Source organism: Staurois parvus, unplaced genomic scaffold (assembly GCF_062004578.1).
Source record: "Staurois parvus isolate SC_StPar_1 unplaced genomic scaffold, SC_StPar_1.0 ptg000549l, whole genome shotgun sequence".
Taxonomy (NCBI): Eukaryota; Metazoa; Chordata; class Amphibia; order Anura; family Ranidae; genus Staurois; species Staurois parvus.
The window spans coordinates 12,289,386-12,314,673 of record NW_028318345.1 but is presented as its reverse complement, the minus strand read 5'-3'; positions in this window follow the sequence as shown (position 1 = coordinate 12,314,673).

Sequence of the window (25,288 nt, the reverse complement as noted above, 5' to 3'; positions counted from 1 at the left end):
AGAAGACAATCTTCCTAAGTTATGTAAAAGTCTTTACAGTAAAGTTTCTCTTCTGGAGAGCTAGCCAGCATCTCATGTAGTACCACCCCAGACCCCACATGACTCCTCTCATCATCCAGCTGTACTGGGTGAATTCCTGGGCAGGGGATCCAGTGCCTGCCACTGCAGTGTGAAAGAGTCCCCAGTAAGATAGCAACTGCAGGTTCCCACTAGAGTGCTCCTTTCCTCTTACTGGCCCAGGGGGTGCAGGTTTACTCACTTGATCCCTCTCCTGTACTTCCAGAGGGACAGTGGCTGCTACCAGGCCTTCTAGCTGGCCCGGTCCTTCCCTGCTACAAAGGTGTTTCTCTCTCAGGGAGCTAGTGAAGGTCCAAGTTTTCAGCCTCCCATTCAGATCCACCCATTTCTTCTAGACCTTTCTCCAAAGTCCTAGAGCAAGTGGAATTCCCAGAGGGCTGGTCTGCAGAGCCTCTCAGCTCTGACCCAATTTTGACACCCTGCTAGCTATTACTTTCAGGCTTCCACTTACCCTAGCTAACGATTGGAGTCTACCCCCCCAGCTACCTAGGAGGGTGCTATATATATATATATATATATATATATATATATATATATATATATATAGTCAGGTCCATAAATATTGGGACATCAACACAATTCTAACATTTTTGGCTCTATACACCACCACAATGGATTTGAAATGACACAAACAAGACATGCTTTAACTGCAGACTGTCAGCTTTAATTTGAGGGTATTTACATCCAAATCAGGTGAACGGTGTAGGAATTACAACAGTTTGCATATGTGCCTCCCACTTGTTAAGGGACCAAAGGTAATGGGACAATTGGCTTCTCAGCTGTTCCATGGCCAGGTGTGTGTTATTCCCTCATTATCCCAATTACAATAAGCAGATAAAAGGTCCAGAGTTCATTTCAAGTGTGCTATTTGCATTTGGAATCTGTTGCTGTCAACTCTCAAGATGACATCCAAAGAGCTGTCACTATCAATGAAGCAAGCCATCATTAGGCTGAAAAAACAAAACAAACCCATCAGTGAGATAGCAAAAACATTAGGCGTGGCCAAAACAACTGTTTGGAACATTCTTAAAAAGAAGGAATGCACCGGTGAGCTCAGCAACACCAAAAGACCCGGAAGACCACGGAAAACAACTGTGGTGGATGAGCGAAGAATTCTTTCCCTGGTGAAGAAAACACCCTTCACAACAGTTGGCCAGATCAAGAACACTCTCCAGGAGGTAGGTGTATGTGTGTCAAAGTCACCAATCAAGAGAAGACTTCACCAGAGTGAATACAGAGGGTTCACCACAAGATGGAAACCATTGGTGAGCCTCAAAAACAGGAAGGCCAGATTAGAGTTTGCCAAACGACATGTAAAAAAGCCTTCACAGTTCTGGAACAACATCCTATGGACAGATGAGACCGAGATCAACTTGTACCAGAGTGATGAGAAGAGTATGGAGAAGGAAAGGAACTGCTCATGGTCCTAAGCATACCACCTCATCAGTGAAGCATGGTGGTGGTAGTGTCATGGCGTGGACATGTATGGCTGCCAATGGAACTGCTTCTCTTGTATTTATTGATGATGTGACTGCTGACAAAAGCAGCAGGATGAATTCTGAAGTATTTCGGGCAATATTATCTGCTCATATTCAGCCAAATGCTTCAGAACTCATTGGACGCCGCTTCACAGTGCAGATGGACAATGACCCAAAGTATACTGCAAAAGCAACCAAAGAGTTTTTTAAGGGAAAGAAGTGGAATGTTATGCAATGGCCAAGTCAATCACCTGACCTGAATCCGACTGAGCATGCATTTCACTTGCTGAAGACAAAACTGAAGGGAAAATGCCACAAGAACAAGCAGGAACTGAAGACAGTTCCAGTAGAGGCCTGGCAGAGCATCACCAGGGATGAAACCCAGCGTCTGGTGATGTCTATGCGTTCCAGACTTCAGGCTGTAATTGACTGCAAAGGATTTGCAACCAAGTATTAAAAAGTGAAAGTTTGATTTATGATTATTATTCTGTCCCATTACTTTTGGTCCCTTAACAAGTGGGAGGCACATATGCAAACTGTTGTAATTCCTACACCGTTCACCTGATTTGGATGTAAATACCCTCAAATTAAAGCTGACAGTCTGCAGTTAAAGCACATCTTGTTTGTTTCATTTCAAATCCATTGTGGTGGTGTATAGAGCCAAAAATGTTAGAATTGTGTCGATGTCCCAATATTTATGGACCCGACTGTAATATATATATATATATATATATACACACTATATTGCCAAAAGTATTGATACACCCCTCCAAATCATCAGATTCAGGTGTTCCAATCACCTCCATGGCCACAGGTGTATACAGTCAAGCACCTAGAAATGTAGCCTGTTTCTATAAACATTTGTGAAAAATTGGGTTGCTCTCAAGAACTCAGTGAATTCAAGTGTGGTACCATGATAGTTGCCACCTGTGCAATAAGTCCATCCACGAAATATGATATTGCCTTGCTGCTAAATATTCCATGGTCAACTGTTAGTGGTATTATAACAAAGAGGAAGCAAATGGGAACAACAGCAACTCAGCCACTAAGTAGTAGGCCATGTAAAATGACAGACCAGGGTCATCGCATGCTGAAGCACACAGTGCGCAGACTTCACCAACTGTCTGCAGAGTCAATAGCTAAAGACCTTCAAACTTCAGGCCTTCAGATTAGCACAACAGTGAGTAAAGAGCTTCATGGAATGGGTTTTCATGGCCGAGTAGCTGCATCCAAGCCTTACATCACCAAGTAAAGTGTTGGATGCAGTGGTGTAAAGCACACCACCATTGGACTCTAGAGCAGTGGAGATGTGTTATCTGGAGTGATGAATCTCACTTCTCTGTCTGGCAATCCGATGGATGTGTCTGGGTGAGAACATTACTTGCCTGACTGTATTATGCCAAGTGTAACGTTTAGCGGAGGGGGGGGGGATTATGGTGTGGGGTTGTTTTTCAGGGGTTGGGCTTGGCTCCTTAGTTCCAGTAAAGTGAACGCTTAAGGCGTCAGCATACGAAGACATTTTGAACAATTTCATGTTCCCAAATTTTTGGGAACAGTATGGGGGTGACCCCTTCCTGTTCCAACATGACTGCGCACTAGTGCAAAAAAGCAAGGTCCATAAAGACATGGATGAACAAGTCTGGGGTGGAGGAACTTGACTGGCCTGCACAAAGTCCTGACTTCAACCCAATAGAACACCTTTGGGATGAATTAGAGCTAGACCTTCTCATCCAACATCAGTGCCTGATCTCACAAATGCGCTTCTAAATTCCCATAGACACACTCCTAAACCTTGTGGACAGCCTTCTGAGAGGAGTTGAAGCTGCTATAGCTACAAAGGGTGGGCCAACTCAATATTGAACCCCACAAATTAAAACTGGGAAGTCAAGTTCATGTGCGTGTAAAGGCAAGCGTCCCAATAATTTGAGCAATATAATATATATATATATTTTTTTTCAATTTGATAGATATACGAAGTAATCTTATCATTTTACTTAATATATACTTTTTACTTTACGAAAAAGATATATACAGAGGCAAAACATATGCACACCGCTTAGAATGAACTGTTTTTCTGCAGTAATTTTTCATAAAATGTGAAGATATGATTCTCATCTAAGTTGCAACAATAGACAAACACAATGCGCTTAAGTTGATAACACACAAACAATTCTAATTTCTTGTGTCTTTATTGAACACACCCATTAAAGCATTCACAGTGCTGGAGGAAAAAGTAAATTATTTCTGAAATATGTGATCTGTTTTTTGGTAGCTCTGGATCAGACCTGTACAACATTCAGGATGAATTTTTGACCATTCCTCTTTATAAAACTCCTTTAGGTCAGACATTTGTAGGATGGTGTGTCTGGTGTGGATGGCTCTCTTAAGGTCAATCCACAGCATCTCCATAGGGTGATAGTCTGGGTTCTGCCTGGCCACACTAAAAGGCACTTTTTCTTTTTCTGAAACCAGTCTGTGGTAGATTTACTTTGATGCCTTGGGTCATTGTCCTACTGCATCACCCAACTTCTACCAAACTTCAGCCAGCAAACAGCCTCCTTGACATTATCCTGTAGGATATTTTGGTAGACTTAGGAATCTATTTTCCCCTCAATGGTGGCAAGTAGTCCAACCCCTGAAGCAGTGAAGCAAGCCCAAATCAAGGTGTTCCCTCCACCATACTTTATCGTTGAGATGATGTTTTGATGTTGGTAAGCTGTTACCTTGTGTAGTACATAGGGCTGAATATTCTTTCCAAACAATTTAACTTTTGTTTCATCAGTTCACAAAATGTTGTGCTTAGCCAAGGTGCTCTGTGGCAAATTCAAACTTTGGAGAGCAGTAGCTTTCTCCATCATGTTTTGCCACAGATATCTTGTCTGTTAAATGATTTATGTATGGTAGACTCATGCACAGGGATGTTTGCCAGTTCCAGTGATTTCTTCAAGCCTTTAGCTGTTCTGTATGGGTTCTTCTTTACCTTATTGCGGATTCTGTGATGCACCTTGAGAGTCTCCATTTATTGACAATTTGTATAACTGTCAACTAATGGATACCTAAACACTTTCAGATTGCTTTGTATCCCTTTCCAGCGTTATGCAGATCAACTCTTGTGTGCATGTCTTCAGAGAACTCTTTTCTGTGAGGTGTTCACATCAACTGATGTTTTTTACGAACAGCAATGTTAAAAAGTTTGAGTGTCTTTTATCAAAGTAGCTCTAAACCACACCTCCAAATTCATTTCATTAATCGGGCTCCAGGTGCACAACCTACTGACTCTAATTAGCTTTCTTTGAAGAATGTAGTCTGTGGGTTTACCTACTTCTTACTCCAGCACTGTAAATGCTTAATGAGTGTGTTCATTAAAGACACAAGAAATTAGAATTGCTTGTGTGTTATCAGCTTAAGCACATTGTTTATTGTTGCAACTTAGATGAGAATCAGATCACATTTAATGGCAAATTACTGCAGAAAGCCAGTTTAATTGCCTTGAGTTTACATACTTTTTCATATTGTGACAGTAGGCAGGTGAAATCACCTGGTTGCGTCCTGGATGGACGATATATTTGTCCAAGGTTCAGGCTTTATGGGGATTTGTACCACTAGAGGGAAGTGCTGAGTCCTTCAGCACTGAGGTAATGAGCCCAGCTGAAGGTAGTGGGCTCATTAAACACCTCTATAAAACCTCCCAGAGTGCTTAGGGAGTTGCTCCACCCTGGAACCAGATCTGTGCCTGAACTGTCTGGGGAGCTGACCTGTTACCTGTGTGCAGAGAGACCAAAGCCTGTGTGGCTAGCCTCCAAGTACTAGCAACTAGGTATAGCAGCAGGCTGTACCTAGTGGGTAGCTAGGGAGAAGCTGTTGTTGCAGTAAGTAGCCAAGTTGGCCAGGATTTATTTTGATGTTTCTTTTTGTTTATCATTTTTTCTGTAAATATTGTAAATAAATTGCACCTGTTTGTTTTCACCTCCACTATTGTTGTGCTGTGCCTATTTTTTTTTGTGTTGTGCACCCATCCAGGGGGTCACACACACCCGCTGCCGAGCTAACCCTGTTACAATATATATATATATATATATATATATATATATAGATAGATAGATACACACACTTGTGGACACGTATCTACATCATTTAAAGTGGAGTTCCACCCAAAAGTGGAAGCTCCACTTGTTTGCCTCCCCCCCTTCCTCCACTGCCATATTTGGCACCTTTTGGGGAGCAAGGGGGAGCGGGTACCTGGTTTTGACAGGTACCCGCTATTTCTTAAGGTGAAGTGAGACAGAACTTTGGCCCCCTCCTTCCACAGGTCCCAGACGACTTCCAGACCAATCAGGAGGTGCAGTGCGACTTATGCATGCGCAGTGGGCATCTGGCTGTGAAGCCACACGCTGTCACAGCCGGGTGTCTACAGATGAGATGCTGGAGCCATGGAGAGAAGAAGAGGAGAAGGGTGAGCACATTGCTGGGCCCCGGGATAGGTGTGTGTTTATTAAAAGTTATCAGCTACAGTTTTTGTAGCTGCTGATCTTAATAAACAGAAAAATGTCTGTAACTCCGCTTTAACACTGTCACACCCCCACATTCATTCTCATATATACAAATGACGTTATCCATATAGAAAATGTATCGTTATGCACTGTGGTAGTACTTCTGGTCTGGACCTGATAATGGTCATGCCATAGTGGACAACAGGTTTCCACTTATGGCACAGGAATTTTGTGCATATTCTTTTACAAAAGTCTTTGCTTAGCACCCATGTGCAAAAGTCTCTGCTCAATCAAGGGATTTTCAGTTCTATTGCCAGATCCAGGAATCTGTTGTTCATGAGTACGAGTCTCTGCTCAATCAAGGGATTTTCAGTTGTATTGCCAGATCCAGGAATCTGTTCTTCACGAGTAGGAGTGCATCATATACAGTACAGGTTGATGAGGTCATTGCAATTATTATTATTATACAGTATTTATATAGCCCCCAAAAAGTTTGCTCAGCGCTGTACATTATAGTGGGGGACAGTACATGAGACAATACAGTAACAATACAATACAATACACAAGGGGTTCAAGGGCCCTGCTCCTTGGAGCTTACAATCTAGGAGGGAGGGGATAGTGGTACAGGAGGAGATCGGCTGTTAGGTGAGGGTGGGGTAGGCTTCCCTGAAGAGATGGGTTTTCAGGGTGCGCCTAAATGTGAGGAGGGTAGATGACAGCCTGATGGATTGGGATAGTGAGTTCCAGAGGATGGGGGAAGACCTGGAGAAGTCCTGGAGTCGGGCATGGGAGGAGGAGACCAGGGAACTGAAGAGTAGGAGGTCTTGTAAGGAGCGAAGAGTACGTGTTGGCTGGTATTTGGATATCAGGTCGGTGAGGTAGTTTGGGGCAGTATTATGAATAGCTTTGTACGTCAGTGTTAGTAGTTTGAATTTTATACATTGGGCAATTGGAAGCCAGTGGAGGGAATGACAGAGGGGGGTTGTGGATACGGAGCGGTTGGTAAGGTGGATAAGTCTGGCCGCTGAGTTTAGGATAGACTGAAGCGGGGAGAGTCTGCGTTGAGGTAAGCCGGTGAGGAGGGAGTTGCAGTAGTCGAGTCGTGAGATAATAAGGGAGTGAATGAGTTGTTTAGTAGTGTCTAAGGTTAGGAACGAGCGTATTTTGGAGATGTTGTGGAGGTGGAGCCTGCATGAATTTGCCAGCGATTGGACATGGGGCTGGAAGGATAGATTGGAGTCTAGAGTGACACCTAGAACTTTGGCTTGCGGGGTGGGACTGATGGTGGCGTTATTGGTCATGATGGAGAGGTTGGGGGGGGGGCACGGGCTGGGGGGAAAACTAGGAGCTCGGTTTTGGAAAGGTTTAATTTGAGGAAGTGAAGTTACATCCAGTCTGATATGTCGTTCTGTAGGCAGGTGATTCGGGCAGAGACTGAAGGGGTGAGGTGTGGGGTAGAGAGGTAGATTTGCGTGTCATCGGCGTAGAGGTGGTAGTTGAAGCCGTGGGAGTGTATCAGTTGACCAAGGGAGGAGGTGTAGATGGAGAAGAGAAGGGGCCCGAGAACAGAACCTTGGGGGACCCCAACAGAGAGGGGGAGGTGGCAGTATTATAGGTAATGCTGAAGGAGCGCTGGGATAGATTGGAGGAGATCCAGGAGAGAGCGGAGTCTCTGATGCAGAAGGAGTGTAGTTTTTTAAGGAGGAGGGGGTGGTCAACTGTGTTGAAGGGCGCGGAGAGGTCGAGGAGTAGGAGGACTGAGTAGTGACCATTAGCTTTGGCGGTTAGCAGGTCGTTGGTGAGTTTGAGTAGGGCGGTTTTGGTGGAGTGTAGGGGATGGAAGCCAGACTGTAGGGGATCAAGGAGGTTGTTGTCGTTGAGGTGGGAGCTTAGGCGATTATAGACTAAACGCACGAGGAGTTTGGATGTAAATGGCAGCAATTAATTAATTAATTAATGTTAATAATTTTTTTTTAGAATTTGTTCTTATTTTATTAAAAAAAACTTTACAATCACTTTAAAAATATCCTCTCACTTCCTGTTAAGTCTATTAGGCAGAAATTGAAGATACATTTCCCAAATGAGAAACATATCTAAAAAAAAAACAACAAAAAAGAACAGTAGTTTAATTCTTCCTTACTCTTTCTTACTCAAAAAATCATCTCCTGGTACATATGAATTGTAAAGTTGGTGGCAAGACACAGTGGGTTCAACAAAATATTGCAGTGAGACCTATTTAGTAATACCGTTGTGTTGAGTACAAATCCATGCGGGGTCACCTGCAGCACCTGGAAGTGGTCACCTGTTTATCTGTTACTAATGGCATCAGCATGTGTTCACTTATCTTTTGGTTTTTAAGCAACTATTATTTGGGTGGGACTTACTCATAATTTGGACATTAGTTGGATTTTCTGGTATTGTTTATTTATCTACTATTTGCACTTTTACATGTGGCAAACTGTTTAGTAAAATTGATTTTTGGCAGCACGGTCTATAAACACATTTACATCTTTCATAGTGATGGACAGACGCACATCAACCTACCACAAAAACGGCAACCGAAAAGAGCCACCAATAATAACACAAATACTTTGTGTCATAATACTATCTCCGTCTCACTTATTATAGAAGTGTGGATTAATAAACCGAGGAATGCATAATAGAAAATATGGTAGTGTGACAAGAGCAACACCACCCAAAAGGGAAAGTGGTTACTTAAACATCCACGCGGAGTAATTTAGGTTAGGTAATTACAGAGAATACTTTATTTTGATCACATAGATCATAAGGAGGTTGAACACGAGCACAGTGAACATATCAAACAAAATAAAATCATTTAAAAGCACTAAGCGTCCTCATTTCTGGGTGATTTGGGCACATAGGGAACCATATAAGGCAATAGAATTTTCTAGCAATATTCTCTTAAGTTTACATATAGTCCAATCTTGTATTAGAATTGACCATGTAGTCTTCAGACATATTCTTGGTATGTGCCAGGATATGTAGAGTAACTTCCTGGTGAGTAGAGACTATAACACAAAGAGATGGTAGTCAAAAACTATAAGTAACATATATATCACACCAACTCTACCCCATATACACATGAACTATTACTCCAATTACCTTCTCAGTGATTTGGCTGTCATACCAGCATGGTGAATGTAGAGACTTCCTGGGTAACCACCCCAAGTTAAACAAAGTCCACAGTAACAAGTGATTCTAAGGATATATATAAAGTATATAAATCATAAGTATCAGGCAGGATCCCTGAATAAAAACAAAAAAATATAAGGTATATATTACCATCAGTAATGATCAAGAAGACTTCACGTCGACTTGAAATAAGATCAGGTCCTTTCTGTTTGTTTAGTAGTGTATATATGAATGGGAAGCCAGGTAGTCTCAAAGCAAAAAACTTCAAAGAAAAATAGTATATATATATATAGCAGGCAATATATACCTGAATCTATATACCCGCTGAGGGGTTTCCAAAAATTGCTCAAACTGAGATAGCAGGGCGGTTCCTTAAAGATATCACCATATCACAGCATATAGCACATGTGTGACATAGGATACATATATTCCTCCACAGAGGATTTCCAAAAAATTCCCTGAAACAGCAGGGGTACTAGGCATATATAGCATTCCACAAAAACATCAACCTACCTCAGCATAGGTAGGGAGAAAGCTACTGTAAGATTGCAGCTTCACTTGCACCCATGCACTTAACCACCATTGCATCTTGCCTTCTGCCATCTGCCTTCCCTTGGATTCAGGTCTGTTAATCATGTTTTCAGACTTAAAATATACGGTAATATAAGATGATACTATCTTGCTAATTACATAGCTATCGCTCTTCTGCTGGAAAAACAACTAGCTTAAAAAAAGTGGATCATTACAACCTAGTGGGTGGATTTCTGGCCCACTCTGAATCTGCTATTCCTACACTGAGCTGCTGTATTGAATTAGTGACAGCCATATCTGGTTTCATAAATGTGACGGTACATTCATTTAGATATCTAATAGTAGTACAGCCCGAATTTGCAACAGCATTAGTACAGTAAATCAGGGCTGATGCAATGTATTGCTTTGCATTGTAAATCCCACGAGCAGGAGTACTAAGACTGGACTGATCACTGCAAAGTCAACTTCACTTGGGTTAAATTTGCTGCTTAGAAGAAATAAAAAACAAATTATGCATTTAGATCATACAGTAAAATTTCAAGGAATTACACCTGACCTAAATGTTATAGGCATTTCAAGAGTGACCTGAACTAAAAACAATTTGATAAGTCCATACATGTGTATCTCTGAAATTCCTATAGACAATGCATCAAGGTTTTTAGCAAACTTTGCACCACCCCAAAATCTGTTGTTTCATAATCAAGTTAGAAACAAAAGGGAGTGCAATAAATTTAATTTAGAAAGGAGATTCTCTAAAAAAGGTCTTTGGACAAATAAAAACACTTTTTGTTACCTGTACTGGTACTTCGAGAGGCATTCAAATCAAATCGGGACATTTAATTTTTTTAAATAATGGAACAAATTTCAAAGAGTGGAAACTGAATTTATTTTTCAACATACTCCCCTGCTACATTTATACACTTGTCCCAGCATTTAACTAATACCTGGAAAGCTGCAGCATAGAAAGATTTGTCATTAAGTTCCACATGCTGAATGTCCACAGGAATGACTACTGTGGACTGGGAACCACCACGAATAGATGTACGGCCATATTTGAAATGTTTACACCATTCCAATGTCTTATCGCAGCTGATCATCTCATCACCGCACTGTAACATTAGATATTCAAGGGTTTTACGTCTTTGTTCACAAGAAACTTCATTACCAATGCTGTTCTGTGCACACACTAACACTGTTGTCTGCCATTTTGATTTACAGTCTCTGGACTGGCTCGCAACATCAGTAATAGGACACACTTGCCACTTACTACTGCATGTAGTACCACCACGCTAGCATCCCTTTTTATATCTGTAGAATTAAAAGTCCCTGTTTAACTTGAACACCCCTCATACATTATGAAAACTGCAACTCCCATATATAGTCTACATAGTTATGTTGGCCTGGAAAAGACTTTCGTCAACCCCACAGTCTTTATCATAAGAAAAAACAGAGAGAAATGTAAAATGATTTTGTTATACAGAAATTATTTCATCTTTTTTTGTAATTGGGAAGGAAGCCTACTGCATGATAGGGAGCACATTGAACATAGAGCCCTGTACTGAAAGACATCTTTTCCATGTCAACAGTCTTTTTTCTATGGTAAGAAGCGGAACCTTAAAACTACAAGAAGGCAGGATCTATACTGCAGATTAAACTATCTGGTTAGATTCTGCAATTAAACAATATTACCAGCCTGTTCACAGATTTCTTTAGAATATACTCTGAGCTGCACATGCTCTGAAGTGAGTTATGCTGCAGAAGCCAAGCAAGACCTCGCTCATTGACATCATCAGCTTGAGGGATATCAAGAACATTGGATTGTTGGAGCTAAAGTAAGAATGTATGGACTTTAGTTCTGCTTTAATTGTTTTTTCCATGCACTAAGATGTTCCTTGACTTGAGGCTTACAATAAATGAAAAGAATTCAGAAAAATTTCAACACTCCAGTCAAATCCTCACATTCTGATTGCCAATATTAGTGCAATCACCAAGACTACATGTTCCAGTGGAAATCCCAAGGCTCAAAATTATTTCTGCAATATGTGATCAGTTTTTTTTTCTTAGCATGTAAAGAAATGTTTTGTATAATGCCCCTCTTTGTATAAAGGCCTTATTAATGCTTAATAACGTATAGTGATCCATGTCATTAGAATTGTTTACTTCAAAAGAATTGTTTCAATGCCTTTGATATTTGATGTGAGAAGTTCTGGCCATTGGAAAGGTATTGAGCTGCCAAAAGTATCTTGGGTTGCCATTACTTCATTATGTGACACTTATTGTTACAGAAGCATGGTGTGACCAAGAAATAGTTTCTTTACTAGATAATATTATTTTTTGTAATGACTATTTGTCAGCAAGTATCATATCAATTCAAAAATACATTTGATGTGTCACTGAAAAATAAGTGTAATTGTGTTTGGAGCCATGTTGGCACCTTCAAATGTCAAACAGGTCATGGCTATCGAAAAAAAAACTTTCTAAACAATTAGTGTTTTTTCTATTTGGTGCTGGGGAATCCATAAATAGGTCTCCCACTGTGTAAAATCTCCTTGAAATAGTAGGCCTTGGCCTAGTTTTCAAGAGTTTGTTGAGAAATCTGACCTAACTGACATTGGAAGCATATACATTTACCAAAGTACAAAGCATGTTATTATTCCTACAAATCAAAATGAGATAGTAGTCCTAAGTATCTTCCACACTATGAATATATTGCAAAGAAGAGTGTGGAGCAAATTACAGTTGTAACTCTTTTTTTTTAGAGTTTGCTGTGAAGATGTGAGGAAAATGTCTAAAGTTCAATTTAGGTAGTTTGGATCAGACAAGATGTTATTCCTGCACAAAAAGAATGGCTCCTTACTGGGAGCTGGATTCTCTCAACAATGTTGATTGCTTAGAGGCTATTGAGCCCTTCTGGCATGCATTATTACATTTTTAACCAAAAAGTCATAGACAGTTGAGAGAGGTGTAGCAGAGCGAATACAAAAGAGATGGAGAGAGTACCTTCTATTTACCAGTGTAACAGGTAAGTATAGCATGCTAACAGCATTCCTTTTGATATGGAAAAAAATAAACAATTCCCCCAAAGTGAGGGCTCACTTACACTTGTGTTTTCTTTGGAAAGTAACCAGTAGTGGATCACATTTCACAGAGCAGCAAGGGGTGACTGACAGGCATTCAGAAGGTGATAATGTTGTGATTTTTCAGCAAAATATATTTAAGAAATCAGGAAAAAAGTTATCAAATCTAAAATTGTCAATTTGCTCATTCTCAGTTACCACTTGGACTTCTGTGGACGTCTTGTAGAGTTACTATATCCTGTTGTGAAGGTGTTGTCCTGTTTGATTTGGCATCATATGCAAACGCTGAGATTGAACTATTTATTCCAACCTCTATATTGTTTATGAGTTTTTTATAAGTTAGACACCAGACTGTTCAGAATATATGTTATTTATCCCTACCCCTAGACATGCTCCTGCAACTTGTTTTTTTTTATCTAGGTACATATGACATGATCAATGCCAAAAGATCAATGCCTACTGGATGATAAGTTACACAATCTTTTGCAGAATCTGACACATACTATATCGTCAGCAGTAGGGAAAATAGAGCAGGAACTTAGAGGTGAGATAGCACTTGTGGAAAAATGCACAGGTCATTTAGAAACCAAATTTGATGATCTGGTACAGTATGTACATGTGCTAGAAGAAGATACCCATGTTTTAAAACAACAGATGTCCCAGTTACAATCCTTACAGGAAGATTTGGAGAATAGGGAGCGGAGACAGAACCTCCAAGTACGCGATGTACCAGAATCTATAGGGGACACCAATCTACAAGATTATCTGCGAGGTCTGTTTGCTGCATTGGTCCCGGCGGTACTGGATATAGACTGGCGAATGGACAGGGCCCATCGCTCTCTCACTCCAAAACCACCACTGGGCGCGAGACCTAGAGACATTATCGCCCGGTTTCACTACTACGATAGCAAGGAGTCTCTGTTGAATTCCACATGTAATGCTGCTTCCGTTGATTTCAGAGGGGAAAAAATCCAAATCTATAGTGATCTGTCCCCTATCACATTGTCTAAAACACTTACTCTCCACCTACAGAAGCACCATAATATATACAGATGGGGCTTTCCGTTCAGATTGACGGTAACCAAAAATGGTATTCAACACACAATTAGAGATCTTCAAGAAAGAGAGGTGTTTTTGCATATTTTAGGCCTACCTCCTCTCCCAGATGAAGCCCTAGCATTACCTTTGCCTAAGCCAAGATCAGCCACTACCCCTAACAAGATGTTGATACTAGCAAGATCCAAGAAAAAGACACGCCTACTGATTCCTCAAAGGTCTCCTGTACCTTGGTTGTCTTCTGTCACCTGATGACGTTATGCAACACACCTAAAACCACCTAAGACTTAACGTCTATTGACACGTTCTGCCAAACAATTCAGATATTCCCTCATGGTTAAATCCAACAACCCATCGAGATCTTTTTCAGATAATATCCTGTTAATTGCTGATTGTTTTAGAGGAGAGAAGTGAAGTCACCGCTTGACCTTCGCCCTCCCTATGTCGTCCCCACCCATCTACAGCTACGGCTGTAGATGCCTGGGTGGCCCAGGCTGCTCAGGTCTTTTCCATGTTTTGGCCCTATACTATATTTACAAGTCTTTTTTTGATTTGTTTGTTCTATGCTTCTTAGTTATGGTATGACGCACTGGATGCATCTTCATTACACAATGTTTTTTGTGTTATTTTCTGTTGGAACAGCATGGTTTATTTGTCATAACACCCTGCATACACTCGCTTGATACTCAGACCACACCAACATGTCTTTACCATTATACTTTTGCAATGTTAAAGGTTTAAATTCAGTGAGGAAGAAGTCGATAGCTCTTAGGGAATTCCGCCAATCGAAGACTGATGCTATCTTTATCCGGGAAACACATTTCAAAAAGGGAAGCTCGTTTAACTTTGCCCTCAGATATTTTCCTACAGCATACTCTGCTCTAGAGAGCACAGGTAAAGCATTGTTATTCTTATTAAAAAAGGCTGCCCAATTCAGGTGGTTTCTTCGGTATTAGACTCCCAAGGTAGATATATATTGCTCCAATGTCAATATGGTGATACTTACCTTACAATCCTTAATGTGTATGCTCCAAACGCTAATCAGTCGGTATTCTTTATGGAAACCATTTCTCCACTTTTAGTTTTATCACACCCTTTCACGATCATTGGCGGGGACTTCAATTTATCTATGTCAGCTACACGCGATAGGAGATCCCTCCGGGGCCAACTTCCGTCAAAACATGTTTTGAAACAGTCTGCGTCCTTCCATCAATGGATTAGGAGACATAGGCTGTTTGATATCTGGAGAATACAACATCTGAGTGCCAGACAGTTTACGTTCTTTTCTCCTGTACACCATATTTACACCAGATTAGATTATTTTTTACTTTCATCTCCCCTACTTAAACAAACGGTCAGTTCCGATATTGTTCCCAGCTCTTGGTCAGATCACTCTTTTTTGGCCTTAGATCTCTTTCTAGGTCGACCATACTCTCGCACTTGCCACTGGCGTTTAAACTATACACTCTTACGAAATGCAGATATTAATGCTTCCATTTTGAAAGCACTGCGTACATTTTTTTTAACTTAATACAGGTTCTGTGTCAGCCTCCTCAACATTGTGGGAAGCCCACAAAGCGTCTATTAGAGGTCGCTTTATAATGGAAGGCTCACGTCTTAAGAAATCTAGGCTCCACCAGAAAGCTGATCTTATGAACCAATTAGCCCACGCGGAAAAAAAGCTTATAGACACGCCCTCTGTATTTAAGCTTCAATTAGTGATACAACTTAAGGACAGGGGCGGACTGACCATTTGGAAACTCAGGCACTGCCCGAGGGCCCGGGGTCAGTAGGGGGCCTCATGAGATGCCCCTGGTACCTTTTTCATAGGCTTTCTTGAGTTTGGGCAAGGACACAGGGGCCCCATGATCCCCTATTGCCCGGGGGCCCCATGAGTTGTCAGTCCACCCCTGCTTAAGGATCAACTTAAGACACTTGAGGCAAGCTCTGTTGCACAGCAACTGCTTTGAATGAAACAGAAGTTTTACCACTAAGTTAATAAAACTCATAGGATGTTAGTTAATAAACTGAAAGCCTTCAACACCTTCCGCTCCTGAATCTCTATTTAAGGCAGATGGTACCCCTACTTTCTGCCCACAACAAATAGCTCAAGTATTTGGAGATTTATATCGTAAACTTTATAACTGCTTAGCTCCGGACGTACATCGTCCTTTTCATAAGGATTCCTTTGATGCTTTCTTTTTAACTCTTCAGCTCCCCAAATTGAAAGGCGAAGATAGGTTAGTCCTAAACGCACCCATCACTATGGAGGAATTATGTGCAGCTGCTAAGGAGCTACCGGCACACAAGATGGATTCGCTTACACATATTATAAACAATTTATTGCAGTTGTCGGTCCTGCCTTATTGGAATTTTACTCCTCTTTGTTGAATGGTGAAATTCCCCATTCACAATTTCATCACTCACATACCGCAGTCATTGCCAAACCTGGCAAAAATCTAACGACCCCAGCTAATTACAGACCCATAGCATTATTAAACACGCTTAGTTCACTAAGCTGAATCTTTTCCTCCTCCACTATTAAACGCATTACTTCAATGCCATGCCTTATACAGATATCCTTCCATTTTTCTAAGAATCTTGGAGTGTGGAGATGTTCTGCTGTATAACTCTTTCCCTTAGCCCTCTAGGGACAATTCCTTTCTCAATATATGACTCTAAAGAGGTAATATCCCATTTCCTATTTAAATGCTTGATTGTTAATTTTTTATGAATTTTAAATTTATTCTTAATGCATGGCATTGAAGTCATGCGTTTAATAGTGGAGGAGGAAAAGATTCAGCTTAGTAAACTATCTGAACAAATTGATGATAGTATCAAATCCCTTGACCCTCTAAAGGGCAATCAAGACTTTGACAAATATAATGGTTTCCTTAAGAAGGAGATAGAAAAAATAAAAAAAAATTTAAAGTTAACTAAACAACAAAAATTTAAAAGAGATATAGAGGACTGGGAAAAAGGGGAGATTTTTTATTTATCTAATAATAGAGGAAGAAGTCAATCCAAACGAAGAAGGTACCCATCTAGAAATAATAGACAATATTCATCCATGAGTGAGGATGATGATGATAATAACAAGAGATCAGTGAGTTTTTTAGAGGAGGAAAAGATTACAGGAGAAAATCTGAGTATTTTAAAACAAGGAAACAAACAAACGAATACAACAAAAGATGAAAAAACTACTCTGATTACCCCCAAAAATACCAACCAAAAGTGTCACAAGAAATAGAATTAGAATCTTTAAACAATAGTAAAGACCTTAAAGTAATACATTTATCCAACTTTAAACTTGAAGATAGACATCATCATCTACCACGAAAAGGATTAACTTTTTCTCCTACAAATAATATGGGACTATTTGAGGTGTTTAAAGATTTGAACCTGTTTTTGAGGAAGATTTTGCTAAGAATTCCATTTATTACAGATAATGAATCCAATCATTTTGGTTTGAATTCAGAAAAAGAAAAACAAGCAATTAAAGACCTATTAAGTTTCTTAGATGAAGGGATCATTGAAGAAGAGACTAAAGAGAGGGTTATCTCTAATAAATGTAAAAGGCATACTTGATTGGAAACTTCCTCTAAAAGGATGCCTAACATCAGTTAGGCATCCTTAGTACGTTTTTGGACCTGGTACATGATGATCTGCGTAAAATAAATTGGTCTATGAAAAATCCAGATAACCTCACCAAGGATGAAAGAAGGGCTTTAATGGAGTTAAAAAATGCAAAAGACATAGTAATTAAGAAAAGCGATAAGAGGGCAAATGTAGTTCTTTTGCAAAGTAATGAATATGTAAAAGAGATAATGAGACAATTTAAGGACCCTAATACATATCATAAATTTCATATAAATCCATTCCCTAAAATAGTTGAGGCTATCAATAGGAAGATTAACTGGGCTTTTGAAGCAAATTTGTTAACTAAACAAGAGCTTGAGATGCTAACGGTAGCTACTTATAATATCCCCACATTCTATGTGATCCCTAAAATACACAAGAATCCTTCCCAACCACCAGGACGCCCAATAGTATCAGCTATAAAAGGCCCACTTGAAGTAATTGGCAAGTTCATAGATGATTTGATTAAGAACCTGGTAATTGGACTCAGATCCTATGTTAAAGATACAAGAGATGTTCTCTCTAAAATTTAAAATTTCAGGGTACCGGAAGGAGCACTGTTAGTGGGTATAGACGTTGAATCCCTATACACCTCAATTCCACATATATGGGGCCTTAGAGCCATAGCACATTTCTTGGAAGTACAATTCCCTGAAATGGAAGTCCAAAATAAATTCATTTTGGATCTGCTGGAATTTATCTTGACTCATAACTGTTTCCAATTCCTGGGTACTTTTTATCAACAAATTTGTGGTACATTGATGGGAGCACCTTGGGCTCCAGCCTATGCCTGTCTCCATTTAGGACTGTGGGAGGAAGATCTGGTTTATACATCGACCCCCTTTAACCAACATGTGGTGAAATGGTTGAGATATATTGATGATGTCCTGGTTATTTGGGATGGTGATATAGGGCAATTGGAGAGTTTTCTTGTGTATCTGAACCATGACAATAGAAATATAAAAATAACATACACGGTAGATAGCGAAGTAATCTCATTTCCTGATCTCTCGATATCTATACAGGAGAATAGACTGACCACTAAGACGTTTAGAAAGGAGACAACAGCAAATACACTTCTACATGCTGCTAGCTATCACTCTGAGAGTCTTAAACAAGGTATACCAATTGGTCAATTTCAAAGAATTAAAAGAAACTGTTCAGATAAGGATCAATATAGAATTGCATCAATTCAACTCTATCAAAGGTTTAGGGAAAGAGGGTATTCACATAGAACACTAAGAAGAGCCAAACAAAAAGCTTCCTATAAGACTAGAAATTAACTAATTAATAAAGTGAATCCCAAGAAAACTGACAAACCACAAAACCAACCAGTAAGGTTCATAAAAAAAATTGGAAAAAACAGTGGAATGAAGTTAAAAAGATCCTAAACTCACATTGGCATTTATTAACCCTAAATCCAGGAATAGCACAAATTGTAGGTGAAAGGCCATTGATGGTAGCTAAAAGAGCCTCTAATCTGAATGATTTATTGGTTCAGTCAGAATTTAAGAAGGTCCCCAGAGCTAATTGGCTAACAAAAATCAATAAAGCGGTAGGTATGTTTCCGTGTGGCCATTGCCGAGTTTGTCCCTTTGTAGATAAAACGGATCAATTTTTTAATACTGATAAATCTCAAGCTTTTCAAATAAAAAATGTCATTAACTGCTCTAGCAGAAAAAGTGATTTATATGATAGAATGTCCATGTAAAAAGATTTACATAGGAAAAACCAAAAGGACATTGAGAATAAGAATTGGTGAACATCTGAGAGATATAAAAAAATGATAATAAAATAGAAGTGAGAAGGAGAGAGAGAACCCCTTAGCCCAGCATTGCAAGGATGTACATAAAGGGAGAACGGAAGGTCTGAAAATAAAGGGAATATTTTTGTTGAATATCTCCGCAAGGCGGGGCGATTTTGGCAAAGTACTCCTTCAAAAATAAAAATACTGGATATATACTCTGGGTACATTATTGCCACAAGGATTAAATACAGAACTCAACTTTAAAGTTTTCTTGAATTAAGTAAGGAAAAGAGAATTTACTAAATATGCCCACAAGGTTATCTAATAAATGGGATTATATTATACATAAAATACAAAAACATAGTTTGAATACAATCTGGAATAAATTCTGTTTAACCGCATGCTGCCCAGCCACTGTAGATATACGGCGGCAGGGCGGCACTCACAGGCAAAACCACGTTTTAAAACGTGTGTTTTGTAAACAAATAGGGGGCGCACGTGAGGCGCGCCGCCGCCCTATTTGTCCAGTGGATCACCACCGTAGATGTCAGTCGCCGGGTCACAGAGGCTCCTTAGCGGTTATGTCCCAGCGATCGGCGGCAAACAGTGACAGAGAGCACAGCTGCAGTAGCTGTGCTGTCTGTCACTTCCCTGTCAGCTCGAGGATGAGCTGATCGAGAAAGAACAGTTTCTCTTTCTCGATCAGCCTTGTCCTGCCCAGTACACAACCCCGCCCCCTAGTAAAACACTCCCCTCACTCCTATAACCCTTCCCTGCAAAATAAAGTTAACCCCTTCCTCCCCATTGCCATTAGTACAGTGTCAGTTTTTTTTTTTTGCACTGATCACTGTATTAGTGTTTTTGGGGATGTCAGTGACCCCAAGTCAGTACCCCCCAATGTCAGAATGTCCGCCGCAGTTCCGCAGTCCCGCCATAAGTCGCTGGTCGCTGCCATAAGTCTCCAATCGCCGCCATAATTCGCTGATCGCCGCCATTATTAGTATAAAAAAAAAACTAAAAATCCCAGTATCTTTCTCGCCATTTGTAAACGCTATAACTTTCACGTAAACCAATTAATTTACACGTATTGTTTTTTTTTTTAGCAAAGACATGTCGCAGAATGCATTTTGGCAGAAATTTATGACTAAATTTGATTTTTGCATTTTTATTTTACTGGACATGTTTTATAGCAAAAAGTCCAAAATATTGTTTTTTTTTTCCTCAAAATTGTCAGCCTTTTTTTTTATAGCGCAAAAAATAAAAACCGCACAGGCGATCAAATACCACCAAAAGAAAGCTCAATTTGTGGGGAAAAAAGGATGTAAATTTAATTTATGTACCATATTGCATGACCGCGCAATTGTCCGTTAAACTAGCGCAGCGCTGTATTGCAGAAAAATGGCGTAAATTGCAGTATTTATACCATAGTTTGTAGACGCTATAACTTCCACACAAAGCAATCAATATACACTTATTGGGATTTTTTTTACCAAAAAGATGTAGCAGAATACATTTTGGCCTAAATTTATAACCAATTTTGAGTTTACTATATATTTTTTATAGCTGAAAATAAAAAATATTGTTTTTCTTCAAAATTTTTGGCCTTTTTTTGTTTATAGCGTGAAAAATAAAAAGCGCACGGGTGATCAAATTACACCGAAAGAAAGCTCTATTTGTGTGAAAAAAAGGACGTGAATTTTGTTTGGGTGCAGCATTGCATGACCGCGCAATTATCAGTTGCAATTAGGGCAATTCAAGTGACTCAGTTCACTTCCACAGGTGGCAAGTAATAGTGTATTTAGCTGATTCACTTTAGACTGCAATTTTTGTAAACGGGAGAAATACCTTATGATATAACAAATTTGCCTAAGCCCTATTTTGAGGGGAATTTTTGGACTCTATAGGTACATACTATATTATGTGTGTCATACAGTCAGCGATATGCTACATCAGTCTCTTGTATGTCTATAGAAACTGCACCAACTCTCCATTACAACAGATTTGCCTAAACCCTAATTTGAGGGGAATTTTTGGACTCTATAGGTATATACTATACTGTATACTGTGTGTTATACAGTCAGTGATATGGGACATTAGTCTCACATATTTCTATAGGAGCTGTACCAACTCTGTATCAAGAGTAATTTTTGGAACCTTTAGAGGGGCATTTAGAAAGGGAATCATTGAGGCCTGAATGTCCTTTTTGGAATGTCCTTTTTGGAAAATCCTTATTCATTACCCTGGACTCTCACTTCCCTATTTACACATATAGGGTTTTTTTTTTCATACCTTCTGTGAGAAGGAATTTTTTTCTGACCTTCTTTACGGTAATTCACTTCAATTTAATTTATTTCATTAATGGCACTCTAGCATCACTGATATCTATTATTTATCATTCATATTTATTCACTTTTAGAGTCACTTGTTACTGTGGATTCACCTTTATCTGTGGTGGTTATCCAGGAAGGTTTATACCTACTATGTTTTTACTATGGCACTGCAACTGAGAAGCTAAAGAGAGATACATCTCATCAATCTGATTACGTGCAGTTTATTAGGCTGGTGTCATAGCGATTATTCCGTTTCCTATGTATTCATTATTATCCATTATTTAATTCCTAGGAATTTATCCATCTTTACTGTGCTGTTCATGAAGGAACAGCTAAAGAAGAAAAAGACTTCACCAGGTTATATAATATGGAACTTTACTGCAGATGAATACAGAAACAAAATTCTATTGCCTCATATGGATCATTTTTGCCAATACAGCCATTTTTGAAGACACCGAACGGTTCTTTATTTTAATTCTTTGATTTTAATATGATTGTAACATGTTCACCCTGTCAATGTCAACCTTTTTCACGATCTATGTGATCGAATAAATACAATATTGCGTCCACTTTTGTAGTGATATATTACTCCGCATAGGATTTCAATCAACCACTTTTGCACTAGTCAACTGCCATTTTTTCTGTGTTCCAGTATATTTAGGTTTATAATCCACACTTATATTCAAAGTGAGTCGGAGATACTATTTAGATACGGTTCTCGTATCAACTTGGATGGCATTTTTCCTTTTTTCATAATACAAGGCATACAATCAATTTAGTGGATGTGCTTCAAGGTCCACAAATGCCGACACTATTGTTAAGCTTAGATGCTGAGAAGGCGTTTGATTGGTCGGGATGGCCTTACATGTTTGAATTATTACGATATGTGGGAATACAAGGGCCTTTTTTCAATGCTATTATGGCGCTGTATTCGCAGGCCACTGCTCAGGTCAAACTCCCCTACGCCACATCCGATACTTTTCCCATGCTAAGCAGAACTAGACAGGGTTGCCCTCTGTCCCCACTCCTATTTGTGTTATGTCTTGAACCACTAGCAGTGGCGATTAGGGCACACCCTGATATAGCAGGAGTGACTGTGAAGGGGAAGGAATACAAACTCTTACTTTTTGCAGATGACGTTCTCCTAACTATAACTAAACTTCACTTATTGCCTACTTTGCATAAACTCTTGCAAACCTTCAGTGATCTTTCTGGTTATATAATAAACACTTCAAAGACAGAAGCTATGTCCCTAAATATCCCATTCCAAGACCTCTCGCTGCTCCAACAAAATTACCCATTCCACTGGTGTATGTCGACCATTAAATACCTTGGTATCCATATTACCCCAACTTATGCTCAGTTATTTGAAGCTAACTACCCCCCATTATTTTGTGAAATCTACACCCTTCTTAACCAATGGGGCTCTTATAAGATATCCTTCTTAGGTAGAGTAAATGTTTTAAAGATGTCAATTTTGCCAAAGCTACTTTACCTTTTTGAGACTCTGCCAATCGCAATCCCCGTGCCCAACTGCATTGTCAGGGTCCTATCCACGACAGAAGTCCTGGAAGACCAGGCATTTCCGCCAGTACCCTACATGGCCGCAGAAATACACGCATCAGGCCCAGTTTTGGCACCAAACAGTCTTTATAAGGAGGCTCTTCACTCCCTCAAGTTGCTGGATGATCTCTAGCTCCCCGTACCTTGTTCCTGTTTCCTGTGTTATTATGACCTGTGACTTCCTGATACTGACTCGGCTTGCTCTTGGACCTGTCTACTCTGCTTAACCCCTGATTTGACCTCGGCTTGGCTAACGGATACTCTCTCTCGCTCCTCTGTGTATGACCTCGGCTATCCTATCTGACTACGTCTGCTCTGACTCCCACCGGGTACCTGACCTTGGCTTGAATCGGCTATCCAGTAATCCTCTATTCCCGGAAGGGCTTGCATACCTCGCACAGGTGCCATCTATCTGCAGATCTCATCTCCGTGCATCAGCTGTGCTCCTGGGTGGACCACCAACAAGCACTCCTACAGGCGACCTGTGCAATTTTGGGCCTGACTCCCGCTGTCCCACTCTCAGGGGAGTCTGGAACTTAGCCGCAAGGGAAGCCCTCTCTCCATTGGCCTCCATCACCAGGTACCTGATATGCATACTTTACAGCGAGCATTTCTTAGATTCCTTTGGCATGCCAGAAAACCCAGGATAGCAGGGACAGTTCTTTTGTCATCCAGAGCTAATGGTGGCCTAGGGGTACAAGATATTATTAACAGGTATAGATGAATCAGAGTGACTTGCGAGCCACAGGTGTGATAATTACTAGAGTATCGCAAACATGAAACACATAACTACAACTGTGTTGGAAATATCTACAAATATATGTTGCGCTCCTAAATACTTCTCAATAAATAATAATTAAACTATTACCATTAAATTAATTCAAATTATGATACAAATAACTAATAAAAGTGTATAAATACCAAAAAATATTTAAATAGATAATTTCAACTAATCAATCTCCTCCAAATAAATATCAAAATAATTCCACATGAAATACTCCTCTAAAAAAATATTTTACCAAGTACTCATAAATCATCTATTAGTGACGTGATGTACTTACTAATACCCTCAATTTCATTTATATTCATAATACCCTCATTTAATATAATAAAAATAGTAAACCAACTAATAACCCTCAACTAAAACGCATTTAAATGAGCCCCCATAAATAAAAATAACCAAATGCTCATAAATAATTGGTAGTGATTAGTATGAATCCAAATATCATCAAAATAATAGTCCCATTGAATAAACAATTGTTTATATATAGTGACTTGGTGCTTGTTGTTCTTCAATTTGTGACTTTTGTGAATCCTTCAAATAGTGAAGATGTGCGCTCACCTCCTTTGATGCCTGCAATTAGGCTATACACGCTTTCGGTTCACTTTCCTGGAACCTGCTGGACATATACTTTTGCTGGTAAAATTGGGAGATCCTTCCTTTAGGAGTAATGGATGTATCCTCTGGTGGCTGATTATCCCCTCAGGGATTACACACTCCTTTTGTTATCTCAGACCTCCTAATTATCCTCTCCTTGTCTTACTCCGCATGCAGGAAGAAATAGAGGACATAGTGCTTTGCCTTTTAAAACTTTTTATTCCCACCATCCAAGTATTAAACTCACATTGGACAGGTTTAAATAACGCAATATCCCATTGGAAATCCTCTGCTGGCCTCTGAGTCATACACCTGCCGTCTATCGTGTTGTGCAGCTCCTCTCGGAGTGACGACGTAGCCCCTCCCCTACGTGTTACGCCTCCAATCACGTGGCTTCATCAGGGGGTTGTAGGGGAGGGGCTACGTCATCACTCGGAGAGGAGCTGCACAACACGATAGACGGCAGGTGTATGACTCAGAGGCCAGCAGAGGATTTCCAATGGGATATTGTGTTATTTAAACCTGTCTAATGTGAGTTTAATACTTGGATGGTGGGAATAAAAAGTTTTAAAAGGCAAAGCACTATGTCCTCTATTTCTTCCTGCATGCGGAGTAAGACAAGGAGAGGATAATTAGGAGGTCTGAGATAACAAAAGGAGTGTGTAATCCCTGAGGGGATAATCAGCCACCAGAGGATACATCCATTACTCCTAAAGGAAGGATCTCCCAATTTTACCAGCAAAAGTATATGTCCAGCAGGTTCCAGGA